This window comes from Macaca nemestrina, unplaced genomic scaffold, assembly GCF_043159975.1.
Source record: "Macaca nemestrina isolate mMacNem1 unplaced genomic scaffold, mMacNem.hap1 Scaffold_488, whole genome shotgun sequence".
In the NCBI taxonomy this organism is placed as follows: domain Eukaryota; kingdom Metazoa; phylum Chordata; class Mammalia; order Primates; family Cercopithecidae; genus Macaca; species Macaca nemestrina.
In genome coordinates this window covers 96483-113390 of record NW_027257680.1, presented here as the reverse complement: position 1 = coordinate 113390, position 16908 = coordinate 96483, and the positions used below count along the sequence as shown (strand labels likewise).

At 55.1% G+C, this 16908-nt stretch overlaps 1 long non-coding RNA gene across 1 annotated transcript in view; it reads left to right on the top strand.

The window, feature by feature from the left end:
- Positions 1-2023: 2023 nt before the first annotated feature.
- LOC139361425 (uncharacterized) overlaps positions 2024-16908 on the top strand; it is a 63694-nt gene continuing 48809 nt past the window's right edge. Inside the window, exon 1 of the long non-coding RNA XR_011618997.1 lies at positions 2024-2126. This is a non-coding gene — a long non-coding RNA (uncharacterized lncRNA). The remainder of the gene's footprint in view (positions 2127-16908) is intronic.

The window sequence follows — 16908 nt, the reverse complement described above, 5'->3', positions numbered from 1 at the left end:
ACTCTCGTGGCCATCTTGGGTTTGGTGGGCTTTGGCCGACTTTACTGCAAACTGCTTTATCAGCAAGGTCTTTATGACCTGTATCTTGTGCCGACTTCCTATCTCATCCTGTGACTAAGAATGCCTAGCCTCCTGGGAATGCGGCCTAGTAGGTCTCAGCATCCCTTTACCCAGCCCCCATTCAAGATGGAATCGCTCTGGTTCACGTGCCTCTGACAAGTTGGCCTGGGTAGAGTGTTCTCTAGTGTGGTTGTTGGAGCTGTTCCTAGAAGTAAGAGGTATTTTCAGTAGGAAACAGGTCTCTGTTAGCCCGGGGACTGGCACTCTGCCCCAGTATGTCGGCCTCAGTTTAGTGATGGCAAAACTGGGGCTCAGAGACATCAACTCCCTCATCCCGAACCCCCAGACTGTCAGTGGTGGGCTGGGGTTTGAATGTGGGGCTTGAAGACCCATCATCTCCTCTGGTCCCCCAGTCTCTGCTGCCCAAGAGGAACAGGATCCAGGCCCCTCATGGCACCAGTCAGGGTGGGTGTAGATGGGGAGGCAGAGTTCCAAAGCTCCCCAGACTCTGAGGCAGGTCGGGGACCAAGAGCAACCCGGACCTTGGGGCCCCACCCCGAGAAGAATGGCTGCAGGCCCGGCCCAGTAGGCAGGAGGTCTGTGTCCTCAGTCAACGTGACGGCGCTTCCAGCTGCTCCAGCCAGGCCGTGCTGTCTTCACGTTTCCAATCATGCAGCCTCCTCTCCAATTCCCAAGCCCAACCCACAGAGACAGCGATCTGGGGTCTACATGAGGTTTGTCAGCAGCTCTGAGCTGCAGCTTCCAGCCAGCCCCACGGCCGGTTCTGGAAAGCTCTCTGCTGCCCCCTGGTGGGGAGGCTCAGGGTAGGGCTCTGGCTGCAAGCATGGGGTCCCAGAACCTCTTGATTCTGTCACCTCTGCTGGGTGGAAAACCAACCCAGGACTGAACCAGCAGATGGGTGCCTGATTCCTTATTATCAGAGCTCCGCCCACTGGCAAGTCTCTCTCCGGACCTCAGTTTCCCCTTCCGTTAAAGGAGGGGCTTGGGGGATACCAAGAAGGGGTAACTGCTTAGTGAGGATGGGAGGTTTCTTCTGGGGAGATGAATACATTTTGAAACTAGATGGCGAGAGTGGTTGCACAGGACTGTGAATGCACAAATGCCACCACATTAATTGCGTTGAAATAGTTAATTGCATGCGATGTGAAAGTCACCTCATTTAAAGTGTGTAAAAAAGGGGCCTGGGAGAGTGCAGTGTATGTGAGAATCACGTGGGACACCCATAGTCTCTGAACCTCGGTTTTCTTGCGTAAACTGGCAAAGAGACCGTGTGAGCCGTGTTCCCTGGGGCCAAGAGATTCCAAGAAGGAAAACCTGGGATTCCTGGGACTAGGATGAGGGCCAGGGGCCGGAAGGGGAGGGGCATGTGGGGATGGCTGGGGTCAGCCCAGATAAGGCTTTCAATACTGGGTAGCAGCGTCTACACAGGCGGAGATCCCTGCATCTCACTTCCTGCGGGCTGACCAGTGGCCAGAGGTGGGACTGGCCAGGCTCGGCCCAACCAAGTCTGAGAGCAGAGGACACTGAGTGAGGGATCCCCGTCGCCACCCTCACTGGCCTGTGGCTCTCCTGACACCACAAGAGAGGTCCAGGAGCTGACTTTGGGTCCCAATGGGGGACACCATCCAGGCTACAGGCTGGCAGGGTGGTGTGGTGGTCAGTGTACTGGGCTCTGCGTGTCTGCCCCTACCTGCTGTGTGACGGTGGGCCAGACACCTAACCTCTCTGTGCCTCTATTTCTTCAATGGTGAACAGGGACACTAGCAGCCCCCACATCCGATCACAGTGGCCTGAAGGTTAAAGGCAACGGCGGCACGAGACGTACAGTAAGAGCTCTGAGCAGGGAGAGCAGGGAGCTGCCCAGGGAGTTCCACCACCATCTCCCATCTGGCCGCCGAGGAAACCGAGGCTCATGGTGACCTGGCCAGGTCTGTTGGACTCAGGATCTTTCTCATCCCGAAGATCAGAGAGCTGTCACCAGGGAAGGAGCTGGCCCCTAGACACAGCCCAGGAAGCACACAGAGAAGGATGCCCTGGGGACTTCGGTATGTTATTGCAAAAAAAACATTAATTGCTATTTGAACCCTGCTTTCATGCCTCCATTTCCCAGAAAATGAGCCACGGAGACACCAGGAGAGGCAGGAGACCATCCTCCTTGCACAAAACCCATTCCCTTGGATGCTGTCCTCAGCGAGGGTGGCTGAGGGCCAACCAGGGGGCCCACCCGCAGAGTGGCAGAGGAGGTAGGTTGACCCTGCGGATGTTGAGCTCTGTGGTGAAGGTCCTGGCCTTCTGGTAGAAGAGGATAAACTTCTCACGGTCCAGGAGGAAGTTGTGGGAGATGGTGGCCGGCCACGTGTAGGTCTTCAGCTGTGCCCTTCTTGTTGCCCAGGTCCATGGCGGCTGCCAGGGCCAGCTGGTAGTACCCGGCTGCATCAAACGGGTCCTGAAGGGGACAGGCCATGCTCAGCAAAAGGGGGACTCAGAGCCCGTCTTCCCAGAGGCCGTTCCTGTCTCCAGGTCATTCCACATGTCCAGCCAATGCTGGCTCACCCCATGAGCCCCGAAGCCTGTGACACTGCTGTGGTCTCAGCTGCAGGAGGTGGGGATGACCCTGATACCCCTGGAAGCCTTCCTGAGTGTCCCTATGCCCCACTCACCCCAAGCCTCCTGCCCCAGTGCCACCCTTTCTGTAGGCAGTGGCTGCTTTCCCCATGGGCTGAGGTCAGGGCAGATCCTGCCTGCTCTGACAGTTCCATGCAGGACTCGTGGCTCCAAGCCACAGCAGGGGCAAAGCGTTGAGTGACCCAGGCTCCCCTCTGGCCCCTGTCCATACTGACCATTTCCAGGCCCTCCACGGGACAGGCCAGGTACAAAACCATCTCACAGGTGTCCTCCCTAGCAATGATCCCTGAAATATTGATGGAGTGTGACTCCCCAGACATCCACTCTTGTTTTCAATGCATCTTTGGCTCAAACTCACCATCCCTGGGTTGGGATGCCGTCTCCCAGACCTCCTCCTTGACCCTCCCATCCCCCACCCGGCACCTCTTCCACATGGGGGTCACCCAAGGAACCTCTCTAAGACCCATGCCTGGCCTGTTCCTCTTTGCCATCTCAAGATGGCTCCCAGGGCCAATGAGAAAGTCCAAGACGCAGCAGTCCATTCCCTCACTGCCCCGCCCCACACACAGAGCAGGGGCGTGAGAAGGCCCCGAGTCACCGCCACTGCTCATCCAATGGCCCCCGCCCAGCCGAACACTGGACTCTGTGCTGGGTGTGTGGCTGAGCCTAACGTCCTTGATCCCAGTCTGAGGGACCTGGGAGTGAACACTGACCACACAGGGTGGCCCAGGCTGTGGCAGAGGGAAGCCCAGGAGACCCCAGACTCAGCCGGGGATGGAAGGCAAAGGCTTCCTGAAGGGGTGGGGGCTTCCCAACTAAACAGGAAGGAGCCAGCCAATGCATATGTCTCTGCGTGTGCCTGTGTGTGTGCCTGTGCGTGTTTGTGTGCCTGTGTGTGTGCACGTGTCTGTGTGTGGGCGCCTGTGTGTGCATGTGCATTTGCGTGTGCATTTCCATGTGCCTGTAGTGTGTGAAGCAGCTGTGAGCAGCAGGCTGAGCCAGGACACATCTAATCCACCCTATTCCAGGGCTCACTCTCACATGTAGACTAAAGGGGACCCCATTTTAGAGGCAATCGGCAAAGATGCCCATTTACCTCTGCTTCTCTGCCAGCCTTCCAGGCCCCATGCAGCCCGGCTTTTTCTCCCACTCCTCTGGGCCCTGGGTCCAGGGTCTCCTATACAAGGAGGAGGGTGTAGCCTTGGAAAGACAGCCGCCCTTGGGGAATTCTGAGGGGCCCTCCCTGTGGGAAGCTGGCCTGCGCTGACAGCATAGTCACGATGAGGCCCAGAGGGCTGTGCATGGGAAGGAGGTGAAGGAGGCCTCTGCCCCTCGACCCCAACCGTGGACTTTGGCCTTTCAGGTACTACTTGGCCCTTTCCTTTCTCCTGGACAGGGGGAGTGGGCGGCAGGCTTGACCAAGTGAGATAAAGGCCTCTTCTGGGAGGTCGGTCCCCTTGGGTCCCAGGAGAGACCCTGGGCAGTGAGCAGTGTCCCTCTGGGTCTGACACTTGGCACCTCCCTGTCTGGCTGGGACTTGGGAGGCCACAGGGACCACTTCTGATCACCAGGTGTCGCCAGCACTGGGCAAGGGCCTCCCGGGCAGCCCCAAGCCTGTGGTGGGGGATACGGGGCAGGGTCTTAGGGCTGCCCCAGCTCCTCATGTTGTTCTAAGGCCCCCAAGATTTTGGCCCCTGGACTGGAGTGCCCTGGCCTCTCAGCCCCTAAGGAGCACTGACGAGGTGCCGGTGCGATGCTGAGGAGGGGTCGTGCCTGCTGGGCAGAGGGGTGGAGACACCCCAGGTCTGAGTCTGCCAGTCCCAGCTCTCTACCCCTGCAGGGCTGGGGGCAGAGGGAGCACAACACCTCCCCTCAAGACAGACCCGACCCAGCAAGGTCTCAGCCTGGCTGGCTGGGCCCCCGCCCCACTACACCTGCCCTAAGCTGGGGTTTCCCTGTCTGTGAACCCAATGGTAAGACACTGGGGTCCCACCCAACCCTTCCTGGGTGGTGTGAAGATTCAAGGTGTCTCGGGACTCCAGGAAGGAGTTACTCAGTGCAGGCTGGCACCCTGGGCAGGCTTCCTAGAGGAGGCGCCAGGATTTGGGTTGGATCTTGCAACGTGGATTCAGTGTGAGGATGATGCCGTCCTCTGAAATGTCCTTCTCCCGACCCTGTTTTCTTTGTTAAATGCAACTTGACACTTGACTGTCAAGACTCAGTTTGGTGTCACCTCCTCCAGGAGGGCCCCCCTGACTACAATCCTCCTTCTTTACCCAGAGGCCACCATTGCCCACTCATGTGTCAGCCTCCCTGGCTGAGACTGAGTTCTTGAGGGTGGGGCCTGGCCATCTTGGGAGCTTGGTTGTATCCGCTAACCTTGCCGGCTCCTCCAGCTGGGTGCAGAGCTCCAGGGAGGCCACTGGGCCATTCCTAAGGAAGGCTGGAACCCAGGCCTCTGGGGTGTGGGTGGAGATCCCACTCCAAGGGGTCTGGGAACACCCCGTGCCCTACCCCTGCCACCCACCTTCAGGTCATAGAAGATGATGTCACCGAGCACCAGATACATGTTCACGTAGTAGACGGTCTCCTCGTCGAACTCCAGCAGCGAGTTGCAGAGCTACAGGGCCTTGAGGTATAAGTGCTCCACCAGCTTGCCATGGCCCAGCCGGTGGTGCAGGGCGGCCAGCCGTGGTAGGCCATGCGCTCGTTCACTGGTCCCCTGGGTGCAGGCCAAAGGTGCAGGTGTGAGGACGTGGCTCCCTGGGGCAGGGAGGGCTCAGGCCCCTCAGGAGCAGGTATGCAGACCCCGGGCTGCATGCCTGGCTTGCCTCCAGGCACCTGTGGTCACCTGGGCAGCTCTGGCCAGTCCCTTCCAGGTTCCCAGACTCACTTTCCCATGTGCAAAGCAGAACTAATAAGGCCTGCCCCTGTCTACTGTGAGGCTTTGGAAAGTCGGACTTGGATGGCCCAGTTCTGTGTCTACACAGAGCCACCTGCCTTTGCTCACTGGTTTTAACCAGGAGAACCCAAAAGCCATGCAGTCCAGGTGCTCCTGGGCTCCCCGGCTCCAGGCAACCCACAGACGTGACATCCGACTCCTCCTGGGTGTGGCACGATCAGAGCCCCCTACCTTGGGGAGTCAGCTGCACACCTACTGTGTAATGGGCCACGGGGCACAAGGCGCTGGGGCATGTGGCCTGCCTAGGGTTCCCTGTCTCTGGAGGGGGACAGACGACCCTGGCACAGCACCAGGGGATGCCCGGCCTTAAGGGGCGGACTGCTGGAAGGGGAACTGGGATTTTATCAGCCAGAGAGCTGTGTGGTTGATGATGGTGGGAAGGGCACAGGAGAAAGGGAATGTGCCACTCAGCCTGGCACAGGGACCAATGAGATGCCTGGCATGTCTGGAAGGCAGAGGGCACACTGGGCGGCCCTTGTGGTCAGCAGCAGGAACAGGCAGAGGAAGCAGAGCTCAGGCAGGCAGGGAGCTCTGCACTGCGTGAGAGACCTTGGGCTGTGCCCCACAGCCGGACGGGGAAGCCTGTTGGGCAGATCTGCCTGCCTGGACAGGAGACCAGGAAAATCCAGCAGCTGTTTCAGCTCCTGGCCTGCAGACCTGGAGGCTGGGCTCTGGCAAAGTGTGGGTCCTGGCAGGGTGGGGGCTCAGGGGACTTACCCAGAGTGATGCTGAGTGCTAGGGCCATGTAGGCAAACTCCAAGCCCTCCTGGGGCTTCTCCAGTGTGGCCAGAAGTGCCACCAGCTTGTTGCACAGCTGAAGCTGCAGCTCCACCTTGCGGTTGCCCGTAGTCACTGCCAGGGGCAGGACCTGGTCCTACCACACAGGCAGGTGGGGTCAGGTTTCCCACAGCACCCACCTTGCCCAGCGCCCTCCTCAGAGCTCAAACATGTACTTGGAGCTTCCCATGCCCCAGCTACCCCTGCACCTCGGCACAGCTCTGTGCTCTGGGATAACACACAGTTCAGACACCAAGTTGGGGGCTGAAGAGTCACCTGAGGCCCATCCAGCTACACCTGACAGCCTCAGACCAGCCTCTCCCACCTGGGCACCGGGGGTCTGACTGGGGGGAGCCAGCACTCCTCTCTGCTCTAAAAACACCACATTTATCTGTGCCCAGGGCTGAGCAACACTGTGAGCTCAGAGGAAGGGAGAAGCCGTCCCACTTCGGGGTACATGCAGACCTGGGTCTCCCACTGATGCTGTGTGTCCTTTGACATGTCCCTGTGCCTCTCTGAGCCTCAGTTTCCTCATCTGGAAGATGGGGACAGGACTTCTCACTCATGGTTGCTTGAAGTCATCAGGTACAAGGGTAGAACCCTTGTCACGTCCAGGCCCCGAGCGTTTGTCTCGGGCAGGGGCATGGTCAATATCATTCCCGGTGAGACCACTTGGAAACTCATCATGTGCATGGGTGGCCCTGCCTCCAGGTGGGAGACCTCTACCCTGCCACACCTGTGCCTCAGCCCTCCAGGTGCCCCACTGAGGCCCACCCACATCAGCCCACAGGCCAGCTCACCCGGTAGAAGGACATGCCTTCCTCCCGCTCCCAGGCCCCATTGAAGAAGATGTCTCCAGCTGCCTCAAACAGCTCCAGCCCCAGGTTGGGGTCGCCTGTGTACAGGTCCACATTCTGTGCCACCTGAAAGGAGACAGAAGTTCCCTCAAGACCCACACCTAGCGAGGTGGCCACGCGCACCTTTGCCAGCCTCCTTCCTCTCACACACTACAGGTACACTTGAGTATTTTTCAGACCCTGTGCATGAGGGCTGCCCCCACCACTGGCATGAGGACAATGAACTGATGCACCTGAGTGCCAGGAGGTGACTGAGCAGCTGCAGCCCAGGAGCCCGATACCTGTGAATCCTACCACCAGGGCTAGCCCTAGCCCACTCCCCCTGCACTCAAACCAGTCTCTGTGGCCCCCAGATTGCTGGGAGCCCACCCCCTGGTTCCTTTCTGCGTTGCCACATCCCTGCCACATCAGCAGTGTTTGTGGGTGGGCCTGGTCCCCTCTTGGCCATGAGCTCTTGATCCTTCTCCTCAGCTCAAGGAGGTATACAGCAGGTGCTCAATAATGAAAACTTCACCAGGCTCGTGGGCTTCACAATTTGTTCCAGATCACACTGTGTTTGGGAAAGCCTCTGAAAACAGTCACTATGATAGATTCATTTTGTAAGGAGATGTGCCACGTGTCGCTTGGAGCAAGTTCTGTGTGTTAACTGAGTGGTCGCATTATTTGAGCATGTGCTGTATACCCGCAGATGCTGTGCACTGTGAGGGGCCACGCCTCTGCCCTCAGGGAAAAGATGCTGGCCACTGGGGGAGGATGTGAGGGAACCAGTTGGAGGGAGGGAAAAGGCACACAACAGGTGCTCAGCAGTGGTTTAGGAATGAGTGGATGGATGAATGAATGGATGAGAAGATGTAGACACATGGATGGAAGGATGGGCCTGTGGCTAGATTAATGCTTGGATGCATGGATGGATGGATGGATGGAATGATGTGTGTATGTCTGTATGTATGTATGGGTGGGTAGATAATGTATGGATGGGTGGAGGGTAGATGATGTATGTACACGTGGATGGATAGATGGTGGATAGACGAATGTATGGATAAACAAATGGACAGATAGATGAATGGAGGGATGGATTAATAGGTAGATAGGTGGGTGGATGGATGATGGAAGAATGGATGGATGAACAGGTGGATGGATGGATGATGGAAGCATGGATAGATGATCGATAAATAGATATGTGGATGGATGATGGATGGATGGAAGGAGGAACGGACGGATGGAACAACAGGTGAATGGATAGATAAAAGGATGGATAAATGATGGATGCAGGGATGGACGGATGGATGAATGGACAGATGGATGGATGATGGATGGATGGAAAGATAAACAGATGAATGGATAAATGGACAGATGGATGAATGGTGGATGGATGGATGGAAGGATAGATGAACAGGTGAATGGATAGTTGATGGAAGGATGAATGGACGGATGAATGGATGAACAGGTGAATGAATGGATGATAAATGGATGAAGGATGGATGATAAAAGGATGGATGGATAGATGATGGATGGAAGGATGAACAGATGAATGGATGGATGAATGGATAAATGGATGGATGGAAGGATGAACAGGAGATGAGTGGATGGATGGATATATGGTTGAATGGATGGATGGATGAAGGATGGATGGATGGAAGGATGAACAGGTGAATGGATGGATGATGCAAGGATGGACAGATGGATGGAACAACAGGTAAATGGATGGATAAAAGGATGGATAAATGGTGGATGGAGGGATGGACAGCTGGATGGATGATGGATGGAAAGATAAACAGATGAATGGATAAATGGACAGATGGATGAATGGTGGATGGATGAATGGTGGATGGATGGAAGGATAGAAAGATGAACAGGTGAATGGATGGTTGATGGAAGGATGAATGGACGGATGGATGGACGAACAGGTGAATGGATGGATGATAAAAGGATGGATGATGGATGGATGGAAGGATGAAGAGATGAATGGATGGATGATGGAAAGACGGATGGATGGAAGGATGGATGAATGAATGGATAAATGGATGGATGGAAGGATGAACAGGAGATGAGTGGATGGATGGATGGATGGATGGAAGGATGAACAGGTGAATGGATGGATGATGGAAGGATGGATGGATGGTCTCTGAATGAACGGATGATAAAGGAATGAATGAATGATGGATGCACGGATGGATGGATGAATGGAAGGATGAACAGGTGAATGGATGGATGATAGAAGGATGGATGGATGGAAGGATGAGCAGGCGAGTGGATGAATGATGGAAAGATGGATGGATGATGGATGGAAGAATGAACAGGTGAATGGATGATGGAAGGATGGAAGAATGGATGGAGGGATGGATGAACAGGTGAATGGATGGATGGATGATAAAAGGATGGATGATGAATGAGTGGATGGATGGACGGACAGGTGAATGGATGGATCATGGATGGATGGAAGATGGTTGGATGGATAACGGAAAGATGGAAGGATGGACGGATGGACGGACCAAGAGGTGAACAGAAGAATGATGGATGGATGATGGAAAGATGGAAGGATGGATGGATGGATGGATGGACGAACAGGTGAATAGATGGATGGAGAGGTGAATGAATGGATGGTTGCATGGAAAGATGAACAGGTGAATGGATGGATGATGGAAGGATGGATGGATGGATGGAAGGACCCACAGGTGTATGGGAAGATGATGGATAGATGATGGATTGATGGATAGAAGGATGAGCAGGTAAACAGATAGATGATGGAAGGATGAATGGATGGGTGGATGGACAGAGAGTGAACAGCACAGGGGTCCTCCTGCATCCCTTGTCACTCACCTGGATGTACAGGTCCACCAGCTCGCTCTGCCGCAGGACGTAATAGATCTTCCCTGCTTGCAGCCAGGCATGCGCCGCCTCCTCTTTCCTCTGGAGGTCAATGAAAATCTCCAGACTTTGTTTGGTGTAGTCCAGAGCGGATTTGTAGGCCCTGGAATCAGACGCAGGTGTCAGAACAAGGGCTCTCATCCTCCTGGAACCAGTCTGCCTCCTCCCGTGGGTCTGGCGACAGATGAACTGGAATGTGCAGATTGGGAACAGCCCTCTTGTGTGTGCAGTGTTCTGCCCTTCCCAGGCTGCTGGGAGGGCCAGGGTGAACACACACGGCATGGAAAAGATGAAGGACATCCTTCTGAGGGAATCAAGCATCATGCTGCCCTGTGGCAGGAGGAGTGTGCTAGTCCATCTCCCCTGCCTCCCAGACATGGCCTGTGTCTTCTCCAGATGCACCAGGAGCCGTTAGTGTTCAGAGGCTATCTGGGCCGATGATTCTCAAGGTGTGCAGGCATCACAGTCACCCGGAGGCCTGTCCTTATAGCTTGCTGGCCCTGCCCCTAGAGCTTCCGGCTCCACAGGCCTGGGGCAGGCCCTAGAACTCCCACTTGCCACAAACTCCTAGGTGACATGGATGCTGCTCTACTGGTCCAGGGACTACACTTTGCGAAGCATAGCTCTAGCACACTGGCCCATTTTCCTTCTGTGAACCTGAGGCCAAGACTGGAGCCAGTCTCCCAGGTCCCCATGGAATCTGGCTCCTTCCCTGCTCTCTCAGTAAGTCCAACACTCGAGGGGGTGTGACTGCAGCAATGTCACTGGGCCCTATGGGTGGGGTGGCCAGGGCCATGGTTACCCCACCAGGTCAGGATGCTTGGGGGAAGGGGAGTAGGCCACATATGGGACGTGAGACCTTGAAACCCTGCCCCAGGGAAGGAGGTGACACAACTGGCTCTGTCTTCTGTGGGAGAGAAGCCACAGGTGGCTGCTGTGGTCACATTTAAGGGGACAGATGAAGGCCAGGAGTGAAGATTCAGGGCAGGCAAAGATCAGATGACAAAAGCCACCATAATAGGAAGAACAGCCCAGAGTGCACGTACTGCCTCTGCTGGGGTTGAGATGACCTTTGACCCAACAAGGGAGGCTCAAGCTGGGACTCACGGGCCAGCAGCAGCCCTGGGACGACCCCAGGCCCACCAGCTCAAAGCATCTGATGCCAAAGAACCAAATGATCAAAAGGAGAGGGGCTGATGGCGCCCTGAGCCAGCTTCCCTGTGCCCCCCTCCCTGCCCTGCCCGCCCCCACCTCCACCACTGCAAAGCCAGCCCTTACCACTCCGTGCCCAGGGACAGGTAGAGCTGACTGATGGTCTCCAGGATCTGCCCCTCCAGCACCTTGTCGGCCACTTTGTGGGTCAGGGAGAGCTGGAGCTTGTGGTAGATGACACACTGGGCCTTCCTGGGCATGATGACGCTGTAGAAGTAGCACAGCCACTGGACGGCCCGCAGCTGGCCTGGGCAGAAGACAAAATGGAAGATGTTAGTCTCCCAGCATTGAAGCAAGGCTGGCTGTTCTCGGAGGCCCCTGCGCCATGCTTGCCTCTTTCACCTCTGTGAGCCTGGGTCCCATAGGCGGGGAGCCTGAGCGCAGACAGGCCATGCACCTGTGCAAGGGCAGATGCCAAGCACACCGTGACATGGGCACAGCTTGGTACAGATGCTCATGGTACAGGCCGGCCTTCTTTACAACTCCCAGGGCTGAGATCCTGGCCAGGCTCGGCCCCTGCACCAGGCCATCTATTTCTGCTTCACAAAGTCCCTCTGGTCAGGACCAGGGCCACCTTCAGCCTGAGCTGATGAGGCCAGGGGCACAAGTAGCCCCTGTCACAGATGGAACTCGCAGAGAGCAAAGCCAAGCGTCATGTCTGCCACACACGGCATCATGTTGGGGGAATGGGGTTCAAAGCCGGCCCCTGGCGTTCCCACACATGCTTCTCTCATGCAACCAGGCTCCCAAGCCACAGGCTCACTGGCCTCTCCCAAAGCCAGGGCGCTGGGAACAGTGGAAAGCTTCTGATTTTCTAGTGTGAGAAACGTTCCGGAGATTAATACAGGAAACCAGGTACGCCGAATGGACATCTGTCACACACGCCCCCCAACAACAGCTGAATACACCGTCCTCTCGAGCACCCATGGGATATTCTCCATGACGGACCATGTGCCAGGCCACAAAATGAGCCTCAGTGAATGGAGAAGGACTGAGACCAAAGCAGAGGTGTTCTTCAGCTGTACTGGCACGAACACTCGAAATCGACAGTGAAGGAAATGTGGGAAATTCAAAAATACGTGGAAATTACACACTCCTAAACAACCAGTGAGTCAAAGAGACCATCAGGGAAACCGAAAACTAATTGGAGAAGAATGCAAACAAATGCACAGCCCGGGCCAGCGCGGTGGCTCACGCCTCTCATCCCAGCACTGTGGGAGTTGAGGCGGGAGGATCGCTTGAGTCCAGGAGTTTGAGATCAGCCTGGGAAACATGGTGAAATCCTGTCTCTATAAAAAAAAAAAAAAAAAAAAAAAAAAAAAAAAAAAAAAAAAAAAAAAAAAAAAAAATTAGGCGGGTGGGGGGGTGGTGGTGCACAAACATCTGTAATTCCAGCTACTCGGGAGGCTGAGGCATGAGAATGGCTTGAATCTGGGTAAAAGTTGCAGTGAGCCAAGATTGCACCACTGCACCCCAGCCTGGGCAATAGAGCAAAACTCTGTCTTAAAAAAAAAAAAAAGCACAGCGTATCAAAAATTCCAAGATGCAGCTAAGGCAGTGCTGAAAGGGAAATTTATAACTGCAAATGTCTACATTCAAAGAAAGAAGAAAAATCTGAAATCAAAAACCTAACCTTCCGCCTTGAGAAACTAGAAAAAGAACTAAACGCAAAGTGAATAAAAGGAAGAAAATAATAAACGTGAGAGTGGAGATGGGAAGTAAAAATACAGAGAATGGAAAAACAAGACATAATCAACAGAACCGAAGGTGGGTTTTTTGAAAATAATAACAAAATTGACAAATATTTCACCAGACTAACCAAGAAAAGAAGGGACACAAATGACTAAAATCAGAGACTGAGCACCATGGCGCACGCCTGTCATCCCAGCACTTTGTGAGGCGGAAGTGGAAGGATCGCTGAGGCCAGCATTGAAGACCAGCCTGGGGGAACATGATGAGACCCCATCTTTAATAAAAATAAATAAATAAATAATTAAAAGCCCAAGTTTCTAAAATCAGAAATGAAAGAGGAAACATTATTGCCGACCTGACAGAAATAAAAGGATTCCATGAAAACACCATGAACAATTGTACACCAAGAAATCAGACCATCCAGACACAACAGCCACACTCCTAGAAGGACACAAACTACCGAAAGTGACTCAAAAATGACCCCAAGGAAGCATGTGGGGTATCAGCGCCGCCCTCGGTCTCCTCGACCGTTCAGCGCAGGGTGGGGAGACAGGGAAGCATGATCCCCGTTCCCTGGCCTGCATTTCCGAGTCTGAATCCCCCAGCACCCCGGGGAGGGCCTCGTAGGAGGAGGTGTCACAGGCTGTTGTGCCAGGAGCCACCGGAGGCTGCAGTGGGGGCTGGGGCGCTGGGTTCCTGGAGGGTCTCCTTCCAGTCAGAGAATGCCCCTGGGGAAGAAGCCTGGGTCAGAACCCCCCACCCCTCCTTGGGCAGATATGTGGGACCAGGGCCCCTTCACACGGTCCTTTCCAAAATCTCATCCCTCCTAGGGCCAGGAGTGGGTGCCAGGCCTGTGCTGGGAAATGGGCAGGTTTGGTCACAGCCCTTGGGGCTCTGGTCCAGGCCACAGGAGGCACCTCTGAGTGGTCTCACTATGCCATGACAAAGCGCTGCAAGGCAGAGGGGACTCAACAGTATCCCTCGACTCAGCCATTTCCCTGGACTCAACTTCCTCATCTATCCCCTGTGGCCTAGATTTTGGACAGCCCTGCCCACCTGCTGTCCGTTCACTGCTCAGTCTGCAGTGACTGTTCAATAGCACCCCATGGCTCCCCAGTGCTCTTGGGGAAAAGGCCAAGCCACAGCCTGAGGCCCCAGGCCCTGCTTAGCTCTCCAGAAGAGCTTCTCACCATCCAGCACCCAACCCACCCGCTCCCAACTCTGCACCTCCCTGCATAAGCCCTGCTCACTCACCCCCGCTCACACCCCACTCATCCCCGCTCACATTCCCACTCACTCACCCCCACTCACACCCCACTCATCCCCGCTCACATTCCCACTCACTCACCCCCACTCACTCATCCCCGCTCACATTCCCACTCACTCACCCCACTCACTCATCCCCGCTCACACCCCACTCATCCCCGCTCACACTCTCATTCACTCACCCCATGAAACCTCCGCTCACCAGCACTCACACCCCACTCATCCTCGCTCACTCACCCCCACTCCCTCAACCCTGGGCCTTCACACAGGCTACATCACCAGCCCCTCCTCCACCACCTATTAGTTGACTAAATCCTCTCAACCCTCTGGTTCTAGACTAAAGAGACTTCCCTAACCCGGAGCCAAGTGCTGCCCCACCATCACGCCACTCACCCTTTTGTGGCTTCTGTGGCCTGAAGCTCACATTCCTACGCTCAGTCTCTGCCACCCCAGGACCCTACAAGCCCCATTTGTGGGTGGGGCCTGGCACACTCTGCACACAGCCCCTCCCAGCCACTACCCTGGCCTCCGGGGCAGCTGGAGAGCCACGTGCCTTTGCTCCAGAGACTTTGGCAGAGGGTGGAACCACCCCCTCCCTGAGGCAAACCTACAACAATCTTCCCTTCCCCACTGGCTTCCCGGGCCTCCTCTGGAACCTTGTGCCTGCATCCCAAATGTACTGGGATGGATCCCATTCCCCGGGAAATTCCAAGAGCCCTTGGTGCGTCCATATCACCAGGCTGTCCACATGTGGACCCTGAGGGGAAGAGACAGAGCTGCAGAGGGGAGACGGGAGGGCCTCCCTGAATCAGCCCCTCAGGAAGAAGCAGACCTTTCAGGGACATCAGTTGAGGCCCCTGCAACCTAAGGCTCTGAATTCTGCTACCCGCTGAGGGCAGTGTGGCCTCCCATCTCTGAGGCAGAGCACAGGGTGAACTGCAGCTTCTCCAGGTCATGAAGAAGGAACCCACAGCTATATGTGGGCCCCAGCACTAGAAAGGATGCCCCACCTCGGTTGGGGACCAGGCGGGGGTCAGCATGTTCATTGGCAGAAGTGTGGGACCCCACGGCCTCGAGTGCCAGAGTAGACGGGAGGTTCAGGCCCACCTCAGGCGACATCCTCCAAGCCCCCAGCCCACACCACAGAGGGGTGACTGTCGCATCCAATGCCCACCGTACTCAGCTCTGTCACCACCCCCCGCGTTACCCCAAGGCCCAGCTCATAACCAGAGGAAGCCTGAGCCACGCGCAAAACCCACCTTGTTCCTGCGGCTGCTCGGTCTCAGCTTCCTCTACTGAGTCTGGCAAGGGAGAAAAGAGAAGCAATGAACACCCCCAGCCAGCACCTCTGGTTCCATGTCAGGTTCAGCTGGGTGTCGGTGTTGCAGGGTGAGAGCATTGCAGGGTGCAGGTGTTGAAAGTAATATCATCTGAGGGCCGGGCGCGGTGGCTCAAGCCTGTAATCCCAGCACTTTGGGAGGCTGAGACGGGTGGATCACGACGTCAGGAGATCGAGACCATCCTGGCTAACACGGTGAAATCCCGTCTCTACTAAAACATACAAAAAACTAGCCGGGCGAGGTGGCGGGCGCCTGTAGTCCCAGCTACTTGGGAGGCTGAGGCAGGAGAATGGCGTAAACCCGGGAGGCAGAGCTTGCAGTGAGCTGAGATCCAGCCACTGCACTCCAGCTTGGGCGACAGAGCGAGACTCCATCTCAAAAAAAAAAAAAAAAAAAAAAGTAATATCATCCTCTTCCCTCCTGGATCATGGGAACAACATCACTGGGGGGTGTATACTTTCTGTGATATGGGGAGTAATATCGTCTTCTGTGCCTTGGAATATTAAGAACAATATCATGGGGGGGCGTGTACATCTTCTGCAATATTGGGAATAATATTATCCTCTCTCCCCCTGCATACTAGGAAAGATAGCAGAGTGGGTGTTCACCTCCCGTGATATGGGGATTAATACCATCTTCTCCCCTTCCGGATAGCAGGAAGAGTATCACACGGGGGTCTACAGTGTCTGCGATACTGGGAGTAATATCAACCTCTCAGCCTTGGAATATTAAGAAGAATATCACAGGATGGATGTACACCCACGGCCATATTGGGAGTAATATCAGCCTCTCCTCTCCATGGATATTAGGAATAATATCCCAGGATGTACGCCTCCTGCTCTATGGGGAGTCATATCATCCTCTCCCTTCCAGGATATTAATAACAATATCACAGGGCGGGTGAACACTGCCTACGATACTGGAATTATTATCATCCTCTCCCCCTCCAGATACTAGGAACCATATCACAGAAGAGCTGTACCCTCCCTGCGATATTGGGAGTAATATCATACGCTTCTTCCATGAGTATTAGGAGCAATATCACCGGGTGACTGTCCATTCATTGCTATGTTGGGAATCATGTCATACTTTACTCCCTGGATATTAGGATCAGTGTCACAGTGTGAGTGTACACCTACTGCGATATTAAAACTAAGATCATGCTCTCTGTCCCTGGATATTAGGAACAACATCACAGGTAGGTGTACACTCCCTCGATATTAGGAGC